Raw genomic sequence first — 21,246 nt, forward strand, 5'->3', positions numbered from 1 at the left:
AAAGCTGTTAATTAAATATTCAAGATTATTTTAAAAAGTTAATTTGGCATACTAGTGATAGGGTTTCAGATGAAAATCAATAAAACCACTGAAGTACAATTCTCTAGACTCTGAAGGTCAATAATTATCAAAAACATGTTGAACAATTGCATTTGGACAACTATAAACCAGTGATTTTATAATATGTTATTTGCATAGTGTACACAAAGGCCTATTAATACAAACAGAAAGCCCACAAATTATCAAAACTGTGTAAAATAATGCATGATTTCATTCTAAACAAGCATGCAAAATTTAAGAGAGATTGGAAAAAAAAAGAACACAATAACAGTTATGTTTAAAAACACAGTGTTGTTTCAGTAAATGCATTATAACCACTAGATGGCAGCGGAAGACCACTAATGGGCTCATTCAGTTAAGTTAAACAGTACTGTTTTCATGAATTCATGCCAAAACATTAATAAATTAACTGTTATAACATTTTAAATCTCACTGAATTGATGTTTTCCATTTTGTTCATACAGATATATCAGTTTTTGCCACATTATGATTACAGTTTAACCTGAAAATGACATCTAAACTCTAAAAAAGAGAAGACTTGCAATAAGTTTATTGTCACCTATCACTTATTTCAAATACCTATATCTGCAACAAAATGTGTGTCCATGTATATGTGTGTCTTTGTGTGTGTGTGTGTGTGTGTGTGTGTGTGTGCATATGCTTATAGAGTATACATATATTAGTCTAATCATTTGCTTTCAGTGTGTGTGTCTGTCTGTTAGCCTGTTCTCCATTTTGGATGTGTTTAACTGTCATCCATGCATCCAGGTTGGCTCTGACCACCTCAGAGGCCTTAATGTGCTTGAACCCCGGTAAAATGCTGCTTGCAGCTTTAATTATTATTATTATTATTATTTTTCCGCCTTAAAACTGAACGGGCAGCCCAAACCGTAAGGCCTAGAGAGCTGAAACTTGGTCAAAAGGTAGTAGTCTTGCTCGCTACTCAGGCGCAAAGATCCGGCCCAATCGGCCAGTGGGGGGCGCTACAGTGATCAAAAATGCGTTTTTGCTAATAGCTCCTAAACCGCTTGTGATAGAGCCAAAAATTTAACATTTCTGGAATCCGTGGGTCATGCGAAATTAAAAACAGTCACTCTGATTTTGGGTCTAGGAGGCCTCGTTTTTTCGCAAATTTGACGTATGTCCAAAACCTACTTTTGCGAACTTGTCCTAGGTTTTTCGCCCAATCTGAACCAAACCACTGCAGAAATGTTCTCTGTCCAGTGAATATCAATAATTATCAAAAAAAAGTAGAAATTTCGACTCACTTTCTTAATGGGATGCCAAAACATTCGAAAGTCGAGGACCAATTTTACGCAACAGGCTATAACTCATGAATGAAATGAGATATCTTCACCAAACATGGTACACATATGTATGAGCTCAATCTTTGGTCAAATAAAAAAAATTGCGCATCTCTGCCACTTGGGGGCGCAATAAGATAGAAAAAACACATAAATGTCTATAACTAGGCAACCGTTGGCTCGATCGACTTGAAAATTGGTATGCAGTGTCTTGGCCTGAAGGGGCAAAAGTACCTATGAGGACATTTGCATATCTCAAAAAACATGGCCGCCATTGGCCAAACAATTTTAAGCACCTATTTGAAAGGGTTAACGGATGTTGATCGGAACGAAACTCACTGGGTACGTTCGACTCATGAACCTTAAGGTCTGTAAGAATTTTGAAAGAAATCGGACACTAGTTGGCCCTAACGAGTTTTATGGCTCTGTAATCACGTGGTGTTTCACATATCAACACAATATGCATATCATTTGATAGATCTCCTCATAATGCACAACTTTGTCTCAAGAACCATTGCTGTCAATCAAACCGTTCATTAATTATTCACAACTATGTAAAAAACCTACTTTTGCGAACTAGTCTTAGGTTTTTTACCCGATCGGAACCAAACCACTGCAGTAATATTCTGTGGACTCTCTAGATCAATAATTATCAAAAAAATGTTGAATTTTGTACTTTGGTTAGCGTTAAAGGGGTAATTAATAAAAGGGGTGTGGCCAAACATACCCCAAAGCCTATAAAACCTAAACGAAAACTCTAAACTTTATGAAACTTCGGGAAAACATGTATCAGGTGACTCTTAACAAGCATGCAAAGTTTCATGGAGATCGGACCATAGGAGGCGCTATAACAGTAGAAAAGGTCTCAAAACACAAGATTTATATGGTAAATGGCCTCAAATTGTTTGAAAAGGCTCATATATTCACTCAAAAACACTAGATCTTCATATCATATGATAGACCTCCTCATTCTGAACAACTTTGCCTCTGGGACCAATGTTGTCAATAAAGCTGTTAATTAAATATTCAAGATTATTTCAAAAAGTTACTTTGGCATACTAGTGATAGGGTTTCAGATGAAAATCAATAAAACCACTGAAGTACAATTCTCTAGACTCTGAAGGTCAATAATTATCAAAAACATGTTGAACAGTTGCATTTGGACAACTATAAACCAGTAATTTTATAATATGTTATTTGCATAGTGTACACAAAGGCCTATTAATACAAACAGAAAGCCCACAAATTATCAAAACTGTGTAAAATAATGCATAATTTCATTCTAAACAAGCATGCAAAATTTAAGAGAGATTGGGCAAAAAAAAAATAACAACACTATAACAGTTATATTTAAAAACACAGTGTTGCTTGAGTAAATGCAATTTATAACCACTAGATGGCAGCGGGAGACCACTAATGGGCTCATTCAGCTAGTTAAACAGTACTGTTTTCATGAATTCATGCCAAAACATTAATAAATTAACTGTTATAACATTTTAAATATCATTGAATTGATGTTTTCCATTTTGTTCATACAGATGTATCAGTTTTTACAATTTTGCCACATTATGATTACAGTTTAACCTGAAAATGACATCTAAACTCTGAAAAAGAGAAGACTTGCAATAATTTTATGTCACCTATCACTTATTTCAAATACCTATATCTGCAACAAAATGTGTGTGCATGTATATGTGTGTTTTTGTGTGTGTGTGTGTGTGTGTGTGTGTGTGCATATGCTTATAGAGTATACATATATTACTCTAATCATTTACTTTCTGTGTTAGTGTCTGTCTGATAGCCTGTTCTCCATTTTGGATGTCTTTAAATGTCATCAGTGCATCCAGGTTGGCTCTGACCACCTCAGATGCCTTAAATGCTTGAACCCCGGTAAAATGCTGCTTGCAGCTTTAATTAGGGGTTCAAGCACGCAGTGCTGAAACCCTATTGTATTTGTTAGGATTTTTATTATTATTATTATTATTATTATTATTCTTCCGCCTTAAAACTGAACGTGCAGCCCAAACCGTAAGGCCTAGAGAGCTGAAACTTGGTCAGATGGTAGTAGTCTTGCTCGCTACTCAGATACAAAGAACCGGCCCAATCGGCCTAACGGGGGCGCTACAGCGCAAAAAACAAAAATTTTGGACAATTTTGGCCGTAAAGTGTAAACCGTTAGCCATAGACTCAAAAACATGGCATTGTTGCAATCCTTGGGTTAGCCCGAACAAAAGTGCACGGCGCCTTTTTGGGGTCTACGACGCACCGTTTTCTCGCAAAATCGAGCTAAATCCGAAACCTACTTTTGCGAACTAGTCCTAGGATTTTCAACCAATCAGAACCAAACCACTTCATAAATATTCCCTGGACACTCAATATCAATAATTATCAAAAAAAAGTTGAAATTTCAATTCTTACGCGAAACAGTACACCAAAAAGCGTCTATGCTAACGTTAGCCAAATGCTATTTTAACTATAACTCTTGAACGGAATGAGATATCTTCACCAAACTCGGTATACATATGTATAAGCTCAATCTTTGGTCAAATCAAAAATATTGCGCATCTCTGCCACTTGGGGGCGCTATAAGATAGAAAAAACACATAAATGGCTATAACTAGGCAACTGTTGCCTCGATCGACTTGAAAATTGGTATGCAATGTCTCGGTCTGAAGGGGCACAAGTACATATGAGGACATTTGCATATCTAAAAAAAACATGGCCGCCATTGGCCAAACAATTTTAAGCACCTATTTGAAAGGGTTAACGGATGTTGATCGGAACGAAACTCGCTGGGTACGTTCGACTCATGAACCTTAAGGTCTGTAAGAATTTTGAAAGAAATCGGCCACTAGTTGGCGCTAACGAGTTTTATGGCTCTGTAATCACGTGGTGTTTCACATATCAACACAGTATGCATATCATTTGATAGATCTCCTCATAATGCACAACTTTGCCTCAAGAACCATTGCTGTCAATCAAATCATTCAATTGTTATTCACAAATATGTTAAAAACCTACTTTTGCGAACTAGTCCTAGGTTTTTTGTCCGATCGTAACCAAACCACTGCAGTAATATTCTGTGGACTCTCTAGATCAATAATTATTAAAAAAATGTTGAATTTTGTCCTTTGGTCAGCTGTAAAGGGGTAATTTAGAAAAAGGGGTGTGGCCAAACATACCCCAAAGCCTATAAAACCTTAACGAAAACTCAAAACTTTATGAAACTCGGTGAAATCATCTAACTTGTGACTCTTAACAAGCATGCAAAGTTTCATGGAGATCAGACCATAGGTGGCGCTATAACAGTAGAAAAGGTCTCAAAACACAAGATTTATATGGTAAATGGCCTCAAATTGTTTGTAAATGCTCATATATTCACTCAAAAACACTAAATCTTTATATCATTTGATAAATATCCTCATTCTGAACAACTTTGCCTCTGGGACCAACGTTGTCAATAAAGCTGTTAATTAAACATTCAAGATTATTTTAAAAAGGTACTTTGGCAAACTAGTGATCGGGTATAAGATGAAAATCAATAAAACCACTGAAGTACAATTCTCTAGACTCTGAAGGTCAATAATTATCAAAAACATGTTGAACAATTGCATTTAGACAACTATAAACCAGTAATTTTATATTATGTTATTTGCATAGTGTACACAAAGGCCTATTAATACAAACAGAAATCCCACAAATGATCAAAACTGTGTAAAATAATGCATGATTTCATTCTAAACAAGCATGCAAAATTTAAGAGAGATTGGGCAAAAATAAAAAAAATAACAACACTATAACAGTTATGTTTAGAAACACAGTGTTGTTTCAGTAAATGCAATTTATAACCACTAGATGGCAGCGGAAGACCACTAATGGGCTCATTCAGTTAAAATGAACAGTACTGTAGAAAGGATTCATGAATTCATGCCAAAACATTAATAAATTAACTGTTATAACATGTTACATCTTATTGAATCAATGTTTTCCATTTTGTTCATACAGACACATCATTTTTTACAATTTTGCCACATTGTGATTACAGTGAAACCTGAATGACATCTAAACTCTTAAAAACTAGTTTAATCATTTAATTTCAGTGTGTGTGTGTCTGTCTTTTGGATGTATTTAAATGTCATCCATACATCCTGGTTGGCCGAGACCACCCCAGAGGCACAAAGACCTATTAATACAAACAGAAATCCCACAAATTATCAAAACTGTGTAAAGTAATGCATAATTTCATTCTAAACAAGCATGCAACATTTAAGAGAGATAGGGCAAAAAAACCCAACAACAACACTTTAACAGTTATGTTTAAAAACACAGTGTTGTTTGAGTAAATGCAATTTATAACCACTAGATGGCAGCGGAAGACCACTAATGGGCTCTTTCAGCTAGTACTGTTTTTATGAATTCATGCCAAAACATTAATAAATTAACTGTTATAACATTTTGTATCTCATTGAATTGATGTTTTCCATTTTGTTCATACAGATGTATCAGTTTTAACAATTTTGCCACATTATGATTACAGTTTAATCTGAAAATGACATCTAAACTCTAAAAAAAGAGAAGACTTGCAATAAGCTTATTGTCACCTATCACTTTTTATCAAATACCTATATCTGCCACAAAATGTTTGTGCATGTATATGTGTATCTTTGTGTGTCTTTGTGTGTGTTTGTGTGTGTGTGTGTGTGTGTGTGTGTGCATATGCTTATAGAGTATACATATATTAGTCTAATCATTTACTTTCAGTGTGCGTGTCTGTCTGTTAGCCTGTTCTCCATTTTGGATGTGTTTAACTGTCATCCATACATCCAGGTTGGCTCTGACCACCTCAGAGGCCTTAATGTGCTTGAACCCCGGTAAAATGCTGCTTGCAGCTTTAATTAGGGGTTCAAGCACGCAGTGCTGAAACCCTATTGTAATTGTTAGGATTTTTATTATTATTATTATTATTATTATTATTATTCTTCCGCCCTAGAACTGAACGTGCAGCCCAAACCGTAAGGCCTAGAAAGCTGAAATTTGGACAGATCGTAGAGCTCATTTTGGGGAGAACTTATCAAAGTCTCAGCCCAATCGGCCAAACGGGGGCGCTATAGCGCAAAAAACTAAAATTTTGGACATTTTTGGCCGTGAATCGTATACTGTTAGCCGTAAACTCAAAAACATGGCATTGTTGCAATCCTTGGGTTAGCCCGGACAAAAGTGCACGGCGCCTTTTTGGGGTCTACGACGCACCGTTTTCTCGCAAAATCGAGCTATATCCGAAACCTACTTTTGCGAACTAGTCCTAGGTTTTTCAACCAATCAGAACCAAACCACTTCATAAATATTCCCTGGACACTCAATATCAATAATTATCAAAAAAAAGTTGAAATTTCAATTCTTACGCGAAACAGTACACCAAAAAGCGTCTATGCTAACGTTAGCCAAATGCTATTTTGACTATAACTCTTGAACAGAATGAGATATCTTCACCAAACTCAGTACACATATGTATGAGCTCAATCTTTGGTCAAATCAAAAAAAATTGCGCATCTCTGCCACTTGGGGGCGCTATAAGATAGAAAAAACACATAAATTGCTATAACTAGGCAACCGTTGGCTCGATCGACTTGAAAATCGGTATGCAGTGCCTTGGTCTGAAAGGGCACAAGCACCTATGAGGACATTTGCATATCTCAAAAAACATGGCCACCATTGGCCAAACAAATTTAAGCACCTATTTGAAAGGGTTAACGGATGTTGATCAGAACGAAACTCTCTGGGTACGTTCGACTCATGAACCTTAAGGTCTGTAAGAATTTTGAAAGAAATCGGCCACTAGTTGGCGCTAACGAGTTTTATGGCTCTGTAATCACGTGGTGTTTCACATATCAACACAATATGCATATCATTTGATAGATCTCCTCGTAATGCACAACTTTGCCTCAAGAACCATTGCTGTCAATCAAATCATTCAATTGTTATTTACAAATATGTTAAAAACCTACTTTTGCGAACTAGTCCTAGGTTTTTTGTCCGATCGGAACCAAACCACTGCAGTAATATTCTGTGGACTCTCTAGATCAATAATTATTAAAAAAATGTTGAATTTTGTCCTTTGGTTAGCTGTAAGGGGATAATTTATGAAAAGGGGTGTGGCCAAACATACCCCAAAGCCTATAAAACCTAAACGAAAACTCAAAACTTTATGAGCCTTGGTGAAATCATGTAACAGGTGACTCTTAACAAGCATGCAAAGTTTCATGGAGATCAGACCATAGGTGGCGCTATAACAGTAGAAAAGGTCTCTAAACACAAGATTTATATGGTAAATGGCCCCAAATTGTTTGAAAATGCTCATATATTCACTCAAAAACACTAAATCTTCATATCATATGATAGATCTCCTCATTCTGAACAACTTTGCCTCTGGGACCAATGTTGTCAATAAAGCTGTTAATTAAATATTCAAGATTATTTTAAAAAGTTACTTTGGCATACTTGTGATACGGTTTAAGATGAAAATCAATAAAACCACTGAAGTACAATTCTGTAGACTCTGAAGGTCAATAATTATCAAAAACATGTTGAACAATTGCATTTGAACAACTATAAACCAGTAATTTTATAATATGTTCTTTTCATAGTGTACACAAAGGCCTATTAATACAAACAGAAAGCCCACACATTATCAAAACTGTGTAAAACAATGCATAATTTCATTCTAAACAAGCATGCAAAATTTAAGAGAGATTGGGCAAAAAAAAAAAAAAACACTATAACAGTTATGTTTAAAAACAGTGTTGCTTGAGTAAATGCAATTTATAACCTCTAGATGGCAGTGGAAGACCACTAATGGGCTCATTCAGTTAAGTTGAACAGTACTGTTGAAAGGATTCATGAATTCATCCCAAAACATTAAAAATGTAACTGTTATAACATTTTAAATCTCATTGAGTCAATGTTTTCCATTTTGTTCTTACAGATATATCAGTTTTTACTATTTTGCCACATTGTGATTACAGTTTAACCTGAAAATGACATCTAAACTCTTAAAAAGAGAAGACTTGCAATAAGTTTATTGTCACCTATCACTTATTTCAAATACCTATATCTGCAACAAAATGTTTGTGCATGTATATGTGTGTCTTTCTGTGTGTGTGTGTGTGTGTGTGTGTGTGTGCATATGCTTATAAAGTATACATATATTAGTCTAATCATTTACTTTCAGTGTGTGTGTCTGTCTGTTAGCCTGTTCTCCATTTTGGATGTGTTTAACTGTCATCCATGCATCCAGGTTGGCTCAGACCACCTCAGAGGCCTTAATGTGCTTGAACCCCGGTAAATGCTGCTTGCAGCTTTAATTATTAGGGGTTCAAGCACGCAGTGCTGAAACCCTATTGTAATTGTTAGGATTTTTATTATTAGGGGTTCAAGCACGCAGTGCTGAAACCCTATTGTATCTGTTAGGATTTTTATTATTATTATTATTATTATTATTCTCCACTCAAACTGATCGTGCAGCCCAAACCGTAAGGCCTAGAGAGCTGAAACTTGGTCAGATGGTAGAAGTCCGGCCTTCTTGTCAGATCCAAAGGCTCGCCCCAATCGGCCTAAAGGGGGCGCTACAGTGATCAAAAATGCGTTAGTGCTAATAACTCCTAAACCGCTTATCATAGAGCCAAAAATTTTACATTTCCGGAATCCGTGGGTCATGCGAAATTAAAAACGGTCACTCTGATTTTGGGTCTAGGAGGCCTCGTTTTTTCGCAAATTTGACGTATGTCCAAAACCTACTTTTGCGAACTAGTCCCAGGTTTTTCGCCCAATCTGAACTAAACCACTGCAGAAATGTTCTCTGGCCAGGGAATATCAATAATTATCAAAAAAAAGTTGAAATTTCGACTCGCTGTCGTAATGGGATGCCAAAACGTTCAAAAGTCGAGGAGCAATTTTACGTAACAGGCTATAACTCGTGAAAGAAATAAGATATCTTAACCAAACTTGCTACACATTTGTAAGACCTAAAACTTTGGTCAAATAAAGAAAATTGCACACATCTGCCACTTGGAGGCGCTATAAAAAGAAAAAAAACATAAATGGCTATAACTAGGCTACCGTTGGCTCAATCGACCTAAAAATTGGTATGCAGTGTCTTTGTCTGAAGGGGCACAAGTACCTATGAGGACATTTGCATATCTCAAAAAACATGGCCGCCATTGGCCAAACAAATTTAAGCACCTATTTGAAAGGGTTAACGGATGTTGATCGGAACGAAACTCGCTGGGTGTGTTCGACTCATGAACCTTAAGGTCTGTAAGAATTTTGAAAGAAATCGGCCACTAGTTGGCGCTAACGAGTTTATTGGCTCTGTAATCACGTGGTGTTTCACTTATCAACACAATATGCATATCATTTGATAGATCTCCTCATAATGCACAACTTTGCCTCAAGAACCATTGCTGTCAATCAAATTGTTCAAATGTTATTCACAAATATGATAAAAACCTACTTTTACGAACTAGTCCTAGGTTTTTTGTCCGATCGGAACCAAACCACTGCAGTAATATTCTGTGGACTCCCTAGATCAATAATTATCAAAAAAATGTTGAATTTTGTCCTTTGGTTAGCTGTAAAGGGGTAATTTAATAAAAGGGGTGTGGCCAAACATACCCCAAAGCCTATAAAACCTAAACGAAAACTCAAAACTTTATGAAACTCCGTGGAATCATGTATCAGGTGACTCTTAACAAGCATGCAAAGTTTCATGGAGATCGGATCATAGGTGGCGCTATAACAGTTGAAAAAGCCTCAAAAACACACATTTTCAATAGAAAATGATCACAATTTGTAGGACATGTTCATACATTCACACAAACACTAGATCTTCATATCATATGATAGATCTCCTCTTTGTGAACAACTTTGCCTCAAGGAGCGAAGATGTCAATCAAATCGTTCAATTGTTATTCACAAATATGTTAAAAACTTACTTTTGCGAACTAGTCCCAGATTTTTTACCCGATCAAAACCAAACCACTGCAGTAATTTTATCTGGACTCTCTAGATCAATAATTATCAAAAAAAATTTGAATTTTGTCCTTTGGTTAGCTTTAACTGGCTAAATTAGAAAAGGGGCGTGACCAAAATACCCAAAAGCATATAAAACCTAAACGAAAACTCAAAACTTTATGAAACTTGGTGAAAACATGTAACAGGTGACTCTTAACAAGCATGCAAATTTTCATGGAGATCGGACCACAGGTGGCGCTATGACAGTAGAAAAGGTCTCAAAACATAAGATTGATATGGTAAATGGCCTCAAATTGTCTGAAAATGCTCATATATTCACATAAACACTAGATCTTCATATCATATGATAGATCTCCTCATTCTGAACAACTTTTGGGACCAATGTTGTCAATAAAGCTGTTAATTAAATATTGAAGATTATTTAAAAAAGTTACTTTGGCAAAGTAGTCCAAGGCTTTAAGCTGATAATCAATAAAACCACTAAAGTACAATTCTCTAGACTCTGAATGTCAATAATAATTAAAAACATGTTGATAAATTGCATTTGGACAACTATAAACCAGTGATTGTATAGTATGTTCTTTTCACAGTGTACACAAAGGCCTATTTATACAAACTTAAAGCCCACAAACTATCAAAACTGTGTAAAATAAAGCCTAATTTCATTCTAAACAAGCATGCAAAATTTAAGAGAGATTGGGCAAAAAACTTTACACTATAACAGTTATGTTTAAAAACAGTGTTGTTTGAGTAAATGCAACCATTAGATGGCAGCGGAAGACCACTAATGGGCTCATTCAGCAAATTGAAACAGTACTTTTGAGAAAATTTATGAATTCATGCCTAAACAATAAAAAAAAAACACTGTTACAACATTTTAAATCTCACGGAGTTAAAGTTTTCCATTTTGTTCATACAGACTTACCAGTTTTTAAAATTTTGCCACATTATGATTACAGTGAAACCTGAAAATGACGTCCAAACTCTTAAAACTAGTTTAATCATTTAATTTCAGTGCGTGTGTCTGTCTGTCAGCCTATTCTACGTTTTGGATGTGTTTAACTGTCATCCGTACATCCAGGTTGGCTCAGACCACCTCAGAGGCCTTAATGTGCTTGAACCCCGTAAATGCTGCTTGCAGCTTTAATTATTATTATTATTATTATTCTTCCGCCCTAGAACTGAACGTGCAGCCCAAACCGTAAGGCCTAGAGAGCTGAAATTTGGACAGATCGTAGAGCTCATTTTGGGGAGAACTTATCAAAGTCTCAGCCCAATCGGCCAAACGGGGGCGCTATAGCGCAGAAAACAAAAATTTTGGACGTTTTTGGCCGTGAATCGTAAACCGTTAGCCATAAACTCAAAAACATGGCATCATAGCAATCCTTGGGTTAGCCCGAACAAAAGTGCACAGCGCCTTTTTGGGGTCTACGACGCACCGTTTTCTCGCAAAATCGAGCTATATCCGAAACCTACTTTTGCGAACTAGTCCTAGGATTTTCAACCAATCAGAACCAAACCACTTCAGAAATATTCCCTGGACACTCAATATCAATAATTATCAAAAAAAAGTTGAAATTTCAATTTTTACGCGAAACAGTACGCCAAAAAGCATCTATAGTAACGTTGGCCAAATGCTATTTTAACTATAACTCTTGAACGGAATGAGATAACTTCACCAAACTTGGTACACATATGTACGAGCTCAATTTTGGGTAAAATAAAAAAAAATGCGCATCTCTGCCACTTGGGGGCGCAATAAGATAGAAAAAACACATAAATGGCTATAACTAGGCAACCGTTGGCTCGATCGACTTGAAAATTGGTATGCAGTGTCTTGGTCTGAAGGGGCACAAGTACCTATGAGGACATTTGCATATCTCAAAAAACATGGCCGCCATTGGCCAAACAATTTTAAGCACCTATTTGAAAGGGTTAACGGATGTTGATCGGAACGAAACTCGCTGGGTACGTTCGACTCATGAACCTTAAGGTCTGTAAGAATTTTGAAAGAAATCGGCCACTAGTTGGCGCTAACGAGTTTTATGGCTCTGTAATCACGTGGTGTTTCACATATCAACACAATATGCATATCATTTGATAGATCTCCTCATAATGCACAACTTTGCCTCAAGAACCATTGCTGTCAATCAAATCGTTCAATTGTTATTCACAAATATGTTAAAAACCTACTTTTTCGAACTAGTCCTAGATTTTTTGCCCGATCAGAACCAAACCACTGCAGTAATATTCTGTGGACTCTCTAGATCAATAATTATCAAAAAAATGTTGAATTTTGTCCTTTGGTTAGCTGTAAAGGGGTAATTTAGAAAAAGGGGTGTGGCCAAACATACCCCAAAGCCTATAAAACCTAAACGAAAACTCAAAACTTTATGAAACTAGGTGAAATCATGTAACAGGTGACTCTCAACAAGGCTGCAAAGTTTCATGGAGATTGATCCATAGGTGGCGCTATAACAGTAGAAAAGGTCTCATAACACAAGATTTAGATGGTAAATGGCCTAAAACTGTTTGAAAATGCACATATATTCACTCAAAAACACTAAATCTTCATATCATATGATAGATCTCCTCATTCTGAAAAACTTTGCCTCTGGGACCAATTTTGTCAATAAATCTGTTAATTAAATATTCAAGATTATTTGAAAAAGTTACTTTGGCAAAGTATTCCAAGGCTTTAAGCTGAAAATCAATAAAACCACTGAAGTACAATTCTCTAGACTCAGAAGGTCAATAATTATCAAAAACATGTTGAACAATTGCATTTGGACAACTATAAACCAGTAATTTTATAATATGTTATTTGCATAGTGTACACAAAGGCCTATTAATACAAACAGAAAGCCCACAAATTATCAAAACTGTGTAAAATAATGCATAATTTCATTCTAAACGAGCATGCCATATTTAAGAGATATTGGGCAAAAAACACTAAGAGTTAAAAGGATTAACACATTGATGTATGAGAAATTGCCATTTATAACCACTAGATGGCAGCGGAAAACCCCTAATGGGCTCATTCAGCTAACTTAAACTGTACAGTTGAAAGGATGTAATGCCTAAACAATACAAAAAACACTCTTACAACATTTCAAATCTCATTGAGTTAAAGTTTTCCATTTTGTTCATTCAGACATATCAGTTTTTAAAATTTTGCCACATTATGATTACAGTGAAACCTGAAAATGACATCTAAAATCTTAAAAACGAGTTTAATCATTTAATTTCAGTGTGTGTGTCTGTCTGTTAGCCTATTCTCCATTTTGGATGTGTTTAACGACCATCCATATATGTCCAGGTTGGCTCTGACCACCTAAGATGCCTTAAGTGCTTGAACCCCGTAAATGCTGCTTGCAGCTTTAATTATTATTATTATTATTATTCTCCACTCAAACTGTTCGTGCAGCCCAAACCGTAAGGCCTAGAAAGCTGAAATTTGGTCAGAATGTAGTAGTCCGGCCTTCTTGTCAGATACCGAGTCTCGATCCAATCGGCCTAACGGGGGCGCTACAGCGCAAAAAACTAAAATTTTTGACATTTTTGGCCGTAAAGTGTAAACCGTTAGCCATAGACTCAAAAACATGGCATTGTTGCAATCCTTGGGTTAGCCCGAACAAAAGTGCACGGCGCCTTTTTGGGGTCTACGACGCACCGTTTTCTCGCAAAATCGAGCTATATCCGAAACCTACTTTTGCGAACTAGTCCTAGGATTTTCAACCAATCAGAACCAAACCAATTCATAAATATTCCCTGGACACTCAATATCAATAATTATCAAAAAAAAGTTGAAATTTCAATTCTTACGCGAAACAGTACACCAAAAAGCGTCTATGCTAACGTTAGCCAAATGCTATTTTGACTATAACTCTTGTACAGAATGAGATATCTTCACCAAACTCGGTACACATATGTATGAGCTCAATCTTTGGTCAAATCAAAAAAATTGCGCATCTCTGCCACTTGGGGGCGCTATAAGATAGAAAAAACACATAAATTGCTATAACTAGGCAACCGTTGGCTCGATCGACTTGAAAATCGGTATGTAGTGTCTTGGTCTGAAGGGGCACAAGTACCTATGAGAACATTTGCATATCTCAAAAAACATGGCCGCCATTGGCCAAACAATTTTAAGCACCTATTTGAAAGGGTTAACGGATGTTGATCGGAACGAAACTCGCTGGGTACGTTCGACTCATGAACCTTAAGGTCTGTAAGAATTTTGAAAGAAATCGGCCATTAGTTGGCGCTAACGAGTTTTATGGCTCTGTAATCACGTGGTGTTTCACATATCAACACAATATGCATATCATTTGATAGATCTCCTCGTAATGCACAACTTTGCCTCAAGAACCATTGCTGTCAATCAAATCGTTCAATTGTTATTCACAAATATGTTAAAAACCTACTTTTGCGAACTAGTCCTAGGTTTTTTGCCCGATCGGAACCAAACCACTGCAGTAATATTCTGTGGACTCTCTAGATCAATAATTATTAAAAACATGTTGAATTTTGTCCTTTGGTTAGCTGCAACGGGGTAATTTAGAAAAAGGGGTGTGGCCAAACATACCCCAAAGCCTATAAAACCTAAAGGAAAACTCAAAACTTTATGAAACTCAGTGAAATCATGTATCAGGTGACTCTTAACAAGCATGCAAAGTTTCATGGAGATCAGACCATAGGTGGCGCTATAACAGTAGAAAAGGTCTCAAAACACAAGATTTATATGGTAAATGGCCTCAAATTGTTTGAAAATGTTCATATATTCATTCAAAAACACTAAATCTTCATATCATATGATAAATCTCCTCATTCTGAACAACTTTGCCTCTGGGACCAATGTTGTCAATAAAGCTGTTAATTAAATATTCAAGATTATTTTAAAAAGTTACTTTGGCATACTTGTGATACGGTTTAAGATGAAAATCAATAAAACCACTGAAGTACAATTCTCTAGACTCTGAAGGTCAATAATTATCAAAAACATGTTGAACAATTGCATTTGGGCAACTATAAACCAATAATTTTATAATATGTTATTTGCATAGTGTACACAAAGGCCTATTTATACAAACAGAAAGCCCACAAATTATCAAAACTGTGTAAAATAATGCATGATTTCATTCTAAACAAGCATGCAAAATTTAAGAGAGATTGGGCAAAAAAAAATTACAACACTATAACAGTTATGTTTTAAAACACAGTGTTGTTTGAGTAAATGCAATTTATAACCACTAGATGGCAGCGGAAGACCACTAATGGGCTCATTCAGCTAGTTAAACAGTACTGTTTTCATGAATTCATGCCAAAACATTAATAAATTAACTGTTATAACATTTTAAATCTCATTGAATTGATGTTTTCCATTTTGTTTATACAGATGTATCAGTTTTTACAATTTTGCCACATTATGATTACAGTTTAACGTGAAAATGACATCTAAACTCTGAAAAAGAGAAGACTTGCAATAATTTTATGTCACCTATCACTTATTTCAAATACCTATATCTGCAACAAAATGTTTGTGCATGTATATGTGTGTCTTTGTGTGTGTGTGTGTGCATATGCTTATAGAGTATACATATATTAATCTAATCATTTACTTTCAGTGTGTGTGTCTGTCTGTTAACCTGTTCTCCATTTTGGATGTGTTTAAATGTCATCCAAACATCCAGGTTGGCTCTGACCACCTCAGATGCCTTAAATGCTTGAACCCCGGTAAAATGCTGCTTGCAGCTTTAATTATTATTATTATTATTATTATTCTCCACTCAAACTGATCGTGCAGCCCAAACCGTAAGGCCTAGAGAGCTGAAACTTGGTCAGATGGTAGAAGTCCGGCCTTCTTGTCAGATCCAAAGGCTCGCCCCAATCGGCTTAAAGGGGGCGCTACAGTGATCAAAAATGCGTTAGTGCTAATAACTCCTAAACCGCTTATCATAGAGCCAAAAATTTAACATTTCCGGAATCCGTGGGTCATGCGAAATTAAAAACGGTCATTCTGATTTTGGGTCTAGGAGGCCTAGTTTTTTCGCAAATTTGACGTATGTCCAAAACCTACTTTTGCGAACTAGTCCTAGGTTTTTCGCCCAATCTGAACCAAACCACTGCAGAAATGTTCTCTGGCCAGGGAATATTAATAATTATCAAAAAAAAGTTGAAATTTCGACTCGCTGTCGTAATGGGATGCCAAAACGTTCGAAAGTCGAGGAGCAATTTTACGCAACAGGCTATAACTCGTGAAAGAAATAAGATATCTTAACCAAACTTGCTACACATTTGTAAGACCTAAAACTTTGGTGAAATAAAAAAAATTGCACACCTCTGCCACTTGGGGGCGCTATAAAAAGAAAAAACACATAAATGGCTATAACTAGGCTACCGTTGGCTCGATCGACCTAAAAATTGGTATGCAGTGTCTTTGTCTGAAGGGGCACAAGTACCTATGAGGACATTTGCATATCTCAAAAAACATGGCCGCCATTGGCCAAACAATTTTAAGCACCTATTTGAAAGGGTTAACGGATGTTGATCGGAACGAAACTCGCTGGGTGCGTTCGACTCATGAACCTTAAGGTCTGTAAGAATTTTGAAAGAAATCGGCCACTAGTTGGCGCTAACGAGTTTATTGGCTCTGTAATCACGTGGTGTTTCACTTATCAACACAATATGCATATCATTTGATAGATCTCCTCATAATGCACAACTTTGCCTCCAGAACCATTGCTGTCAATCAAATCGTTCAAATGTTATTCACAAATATGTTAAAAACCTACTTTTACGAACTAGTCCTAGGTTTTTTGTCCGATCGGAACCAAACCACTGCAGTAATATTCTGTGGACTCTCTAGATCAATAATTATCAAAAAAATGTTGAATTTTGTCCTTTGGTTAGCTGTAAAGGGGTAATTTAGAAAAAGGGGTGTGGCCAAACATACCCCAAAGCCTATAAAACCTAAACGAAAACTCAAAACTTTATGAAACTAGGTGAAATCATGTAACAGGTGACTCTCAACAAGGCTGCAAAGTTTCATGGAGATTGATCCATAGGTGGCGCTATAACAGTAGAAAAGGTCTCATAACACAAGATTTAGATGGTAAATGGCCTAAAACTGTTTGAAAATGCACATATATTCACTCAAAAACACTAAATCTTCATATCATATGATAGATCTCCTCATTCTGAAAAACTTTGCCTCTGGGACCAATTTTGTCAATAAATCTGTTAATTAAATATTCAAGATTATTTGAAAAAGTTACTTTGGCAAAGTATTCCAAGGCTTTAAGTTGAAAATCAATAAAACCACTGAAGTACAATTCTCTAGACTCAGAAGGTCAATAATTATCAAAAACATGTTGAACAATTGCATTTGGACAACTATAAACCAGTAATTTTATAATATGTTATTTGCATAGTGTACACAAAGGCCTATTAATACAAACAGAAAGCCCACAAATTATCAAAACTGTGTAAAATAATGCATAATTTCATTCTAAACGAGTATGCCATATTTAAGAGATATTGGGCAAAAAACACTAAGAGTTAAACGGATTAACACATTGATGTATGAGAAATTGCCATTTATAACCACTAGATGGCAGCGGAAAACCACTAATGGGCTCATTCAGCTAACTTAAACTGTACAGTTGAAAGGATGTAATGCCTAAACAATACAAAAAACACTCTTACAACATTTCAAATCTCATTGAGTTAAAGTTTTCCATTTTGTTCATTCAGACATATCAGTTTTTAAAATTTTGCCACATTATGATTACAGTGAAACCTGAAAATGACGTCTAAAATCTTAAAAACGGGGTTTAATCATTTAATTTCAGTGTGTGTGTCTGTCTGTTAGCCTATTCTCCATTTTGGATGTGTTTAACGACCATCCATATATGTCCAGGTTGGCTCTGACCACCTAAGATGCCTTAAGTGCTTGAACCCCATAAATGCTGCTTGCAGCTTTAATTATTATTATTATTCTTCCGCCCTAGAACTGAACGTGCAGCCCAAACCGTAAGGCCTAGAGAGCTGAAATTTGGACAGATCGTAGAGCTCATTTTGGGGAGAACTTATCAAAGTCTCAGCCCAATCGGCCTAACGGGGGCGCTATAGCGCAAAAAACAAAAATTTTGGACGTTTTTGGCCGTGAATCGTAAACCGTTAGCCATAAACTCAAAAACATGGCATCATAGCAATCCTTGGGTTAGCCCGAACAAAAGTGTACGGCGCCTTTTTGGGGTCTACGACGCATCGTTTTCTCGCAAAATCAAGCTATATCCGAAACCTACTTTTGCGAACTAGTCCTAGGATTTTCAACCAATCAGAACCAAACCACTTCAGAAATATTCCCTGGACACTCAATATCAATAATTATCAAAAAAAAGTTGAAATTTCAATTCTTACGCGAAACAGTACACCAAAAAGCGTCTATGCTAACGTTAGCCAAATACTATTTTGACTATAACTCTTGAACGGAATGAGATATCTTCACCAAAATTGGTACACATATGTATGAGCTCAATCTTTGGTCAAATAAAAAAAATTGCATATCTCTGCCACTTGGGGGCGCAATAAGATTTAAAAAACACATAAATGGCTATAACCAGGCAACCGTTGGCTCGATCGACTTGAAAATTGGTATGCAGTGTCTTGGTCTGAAGGGGCACAAGTACCTATGAGGACATTTGCATATCTCGAAAAACATGGCCGCCATTGGCCAAACAAATTTAAGCACCTATTTGAAAGGGTTAACGGATGTTCATCGGAACGAAACTCGCTGGGTACGTTCGACTCATGAACCTTAAGGTCTGTAAGAATTTTGAAAGAAATTGGCCACTAGTTGGCGCTAACGAGTTGTATGGCTCTGTAATCACGTGGTGTTTCACATATCAACACAATATGCATATCATTTGATAGATCTCCTCATAATGCACAACTTTGCCTCAAGAACCATTGCTGTCAATCAAATCGTTCAATTGTTATTCACAAATATGTTAAAAACCTACTTTTGCGAACTAGTCCTAGGTTTTTTGTCCGATCGGAACCAAACCACTGCAGTAATAATCTGTGGACTCTCTAGATCAATAATTATCAAAAAAATGTTAAATTTTGTACTTTGGTTAGCGTTAAAGGGGTAATTAATAAAAGGGGTGTGGCCAAACATACCCCAAAGCCTATAAAACCTAAACAAAAACTCTAAACTTTATGAAACTAGGGAAAAACATGTAACAGGTGACTCTTAACAAGCATGCAAAGTTTCATGGAGATCGGACCATAGGTGGCGCTATAACAGTAGAAAAGGTCTCAAAACACAAGATTTATATGGTAAATGGCCTCAAATTGTTTGAAAATGCTAATATATTCTCTCAAAAACACTAGATCTTCACATCAAATGATAGATCTCCTCATTCTGAACAACTTTGCCTCTGGGACCAATGTTGTCAATAAAGCTGTTAATTAAATATTCAAGATTATTTAAAAAAGTTACTTTGCCAAAGTAGTCCAAGGCTTTAAGCTGAAAATCAATAAAACCACTGAAGTACAATTCTCTAGACTCTGAAGGTCAATAATTATCAAAAACATGTTGAACAATTGCATTTGGACAACTATAAACCAGTAATTTTATAATATGTTATTTTCACAGTGTACACAAAGGCCTATTAATACAAACAGAAAGCCCACAAATTATCAAAACTGTGTAAAATAATGCCTAATTTCATTCTAAACAAGCATTCAAAATTTAAGAGAGATTGGGCAAAAAACATTACACTATAACAGTTATGTTTAAAAACAGTGTTGTTTGAGTAAATGCAATTTATAACCACTAGATGGCAGCGGAAGACCACTAATGGGCTCATTAAGCAAATTGAAACAGTACTTTTGAGAAGATTTATGAATTCATGCCTAAACAATAAATAAAAAAACACTGTTACAACATTTTAAATCTCACTGAGTTAAAGTTTTCCATTTTGTTCATACAGACTTATCAGTTTTTAAAATTTTGCCACATTATGATTACAGTGAAACCTGAAAATGACATCCAAACTCTTAAAAACTAGTTTAATCATTTAATTTCAGTGCGTGTGTCTGTCTGTCAGCCTATTCTCCGTTTTGGATGTGTTTAACTGTCATCCATACGTCCAGGTTGGCTCAGACCACCTCAGAGGCCTTAATGTGCTTGAACCCCGTAAATGCTGCTTGCAGCTTTAATTATTATTATTATTCTTCTGCCCTAGAACTGAACGTGCAGCCCAAACCGTAAGGCCTAGAGAGCTGAAATTTGGACAGATCGTAGAGCTCATTTTGGGGAGAACTTATCAAAGTCTCAGCCCAATCGGCCTAACGGGGGCGCTACAGCGCAAACAACAAAAATTTTGGACATTTTTGGCCGCAGATCATAAACCGTTAGCCGTAGACTCAAAAACAAGGCATCGTTGCAATCCTTGGGTTAGTCCGAACAAAAGTGCACAACTTGCTCTACGACGCACCGTTTTCTCGCAAAATCGAGCTATGTCCGAAACCTACTTTTGCGAACTAGTCCTAGGATTTTCAACCAATCGGAACCAAACCACTTCAGAAATATTCCCTGGACACTCAATATCAATAATTATCAAAAAAAAGTTGAAATTTCGATTCTTACGCGAAACAGTATGCCAAGAAGCGTCTATGCTAACGTTAGCCAAATGCTATTTTGACTATAACTCTTGAACAGAATGAGATATCTTCACCAAACTTGGTACACATATGTATGAGCTTAATCTTTGGTCAAACAAAAAAAATTGCGCATCTCTGCCACTTGGGGGCGCAATAAGATAGAAAAAACACATAAATG

The 21,246-nt window shown here is 36.2% G+C and overlaps 1 long non-coding RNA gene across 1 annotated transcript in view; it reads left to right on the forward strand.

The window, feature by feature from the left end:
* LOC128015573 (uncharacterized) overlaps nucleotides 1-21,246 on the forward strand; it is a 124,577-nt gene that overhangs the window by 102,137 nt on the left and 1,194 nt on the right. The window lies entirely within an intron of this gene.

Source organism: Carassius gibelio, chromosome A1 (assembly GCF_023724105.1).
Source record: "Carassius gibelio isolate Cgi1373 ecotype wild population from Czech Republic chromosome A1, carGib1.2-hapl.c, whole genome shotgun sequence".
In the NCBI taxonomy this organism is placed as follows: Eukaryota; Metazoa; Chordata; class Actinopteri; order Cypriniformes; family Cyprinidae; genus Carassius; species Carassius gibelio.